This window comes from Metopolophium dirhodum, unplaced genomic scaffold (assembly GCF_019925205.1).
Source record: "Metopolophium dirhodum isolate CAU unplaced genomic scaffold, ASM1992520v1 scaffold27, whole genome shotgun sequence".
NCBI lineage: Eukaryota > Metazoa > Arthropoda > Insecta > Hemiptera > Aphididae > Metopolophium > Metopolophium dirhodum.
This window is the reverse complement of record NW_026869915.1, coordinates 10,001-12,500: the sequence shown is the minus strand read 5'-3', so window position 1 is coordinate 12,500 and position 2,500 is coordinate 10,001.

Genomic DNA, 2,500 nt, shown 5'->3' with positions numbered 1-2,500 from the left:
GCGTCCCGTGACGGATCCCCGCGGCGACGCCGACCAAGGGGCGACGACGACGCGGACACTCGTCTCGGGACGCGTGCGTCCGAGCGCCGGTCCGCCCGTGGGCGAGCCGACGCCGAGGAAGGTCGAAACGACCGTGACCGGTATACGGTCACGGCGCACGACCGACCGCGGTTCGAGTGGGATACGTGCGCGGACGGGCGCCCGTAAACCGCGCGCTTCGGTCGACGCGAGCGCCGCACTGAGCACCCGCAGAACGCGGGGCGACTGCGGCGGCGGTCGCGTGCGGTAGACCGAACACACGCGGAGAGCGAGCGCTCGCCCGACGCGACGTGACCCGTGCGTTGACGAGAGTCGGGGTTAGCGCGTACGCCGTCCGTTTTCAGCGGACGGAGAATTACCGCGCTAGCGCCTCTCGCCAGGTTTATAACGGCCCCCAGCCGAGATCGTGGGGGAAGCCGGGACGCGACGCGAAGTCCGTCGTCCCGGGGCTTCGCCCCGGCGACCGCCGGGCACGGCGACGATGGCCGGCCGCGGCGGGAATGTTTTGGCGTCGAGAGCTCGTAACTTGCGGAACGGTAACGGGAGTCGTCATCGATTTTTGAAAAAAACGATTTGCGCGTCGGAGGCCCACCGGAAGGCGGGCCTGCGACGCCGGTTGAGTTTTGCCACTCGGCGTGCGAGATGGGTCGGTCGCCGAAACTTGGACGGATACCATCGAAGGGCACTGGATTGCTGACCATTCCGAAGACTGGGGCAGACCGGTGCGCGGCGATGGACGCGTCGGCTTCGGCGTCGCCCGTGGCTTTGCTGTCGTACGTGATTGGCGATCGGACGCCGGCGGAACGCCGACGACCGAGTCGCTCACAAATTTACAAAATCTCGAGTTTCACAATGTGCGACGGGGGTATTCACGCGTAGTGGTACACCCGAGTCGAAGGAACTTCGCCATCACCGTGCGTAGCGGTTAGCCGAGAATCGAAAATCCGTCAATCACCGTGCGTAGCGGTTAGGCGAAAATCACAAAATCCGTGCGTAGCGGTACGGCCGCGGATAAAGGATTACCGATTTAAATGTCGCGGACACCGGTGTCCTATAGTACTCGGAACGTACGACGTGAACACGTCTCGGGTACGTCGAGATCGAACCAACGGTTAACGAGTTATTGCACACGGAAAAACTACGTTCGAAAAGTTGAATTCGAAATCGTGTCGACGGACATCGCCGGGGCTGCCGTCATGTGCACCACCCCGGCACCGACGAATAACCGAGGACGTCGAGTGAAAAAAAAAAATCGAATTTTCACACACGGTGGTCCGTGCGACGAGACGGTACGGCGGGCGCGCAGCTCGGCGACGGTAATCACCCCTGTAACGTCGCGGTCAGCGCAGAAATTCTACGCGGTAAAGGTTTTCGGCAAAGGGGGATATCCCTGGACAACGACTCTGCGGTCTGCCCGTGATGAACGGTACGGTCGATGTCACCGGCAAACCGTGAAAACGGTTGACCGAGACCCCGCCGTCGGAATACAGTCAATCACAGTGCGTAGCGGTTAAGCGAAAATCAAATATCGGTCTATCTCCGTGCGTAGCGGTACGGCCGCGGATAAAGGATTACCGATTTAAATGTCGCGGACACCGGTGTCCTATAGTACTCGGAACGTACGACGTGAACACGTCTCGGGTACGTCGAGATCGAACCAACGGTTAACGAGTTATTGCACACGGAAAAACTACGTTCGAAAAGTTGAATTCGAAATCGTGTCGACGGACATCGCCGGGGCTGCCGTCATGTGCACCACCCCGGCACCGACGAATAACCGAGGACGTCGAGTGAAAAAAAAAAATCGAATTTTCACACGCGGTGGTTCGGACACGGTCACGGGGGACGCCGCCGCGCACCAAGGGCGACTCCGCGCCTCGCCCGTCGAGGAAAAATATTTCCGCGTACGGCACTCCGAGTCCGCGGGACGTAATAATTCTTTACGTTAGTCCACCTCGCACCCGTCGAACGCCGACCAGACAAAAATCGGCAATCGATGAAGGGCACAGTGTCCACGGATCCGGTCACGGGGACGCCGCCGCGCACCAAGGGCGACTCCGCGCCTCGCCCGTCGAAGAAAAATTTTTCCGCGTTCGGCACTCCGAGTCCGCGGGACGTAATAATTCTTTACGTTAGTCCATCTCGCACCCGTCGAACGCCGACCAGACAAAAATCGGCAATCGATGAAGGGCACAGTGTCCACGGATCCGGTCACGGGGACGCCGCCGCGCACCAAGGGCGACTCCGCGCCTCGCCCGTCGATGAAAAATATTTCCGCGTACGGCACTCCGAGTCCGCGGGACGTAATAATTCTTTACGTTAGTCCACCTCGCACCCGTCGAACGCCGACCAGACAAAAATCGGCAATCGATGAAGGGCACAGTGTCCACGGATCCGGTCACGGGGACGCCGCCGCGCACCAAGGGCGACTCCGCGCCTCGCCCGTCGAGGAAAAATATTT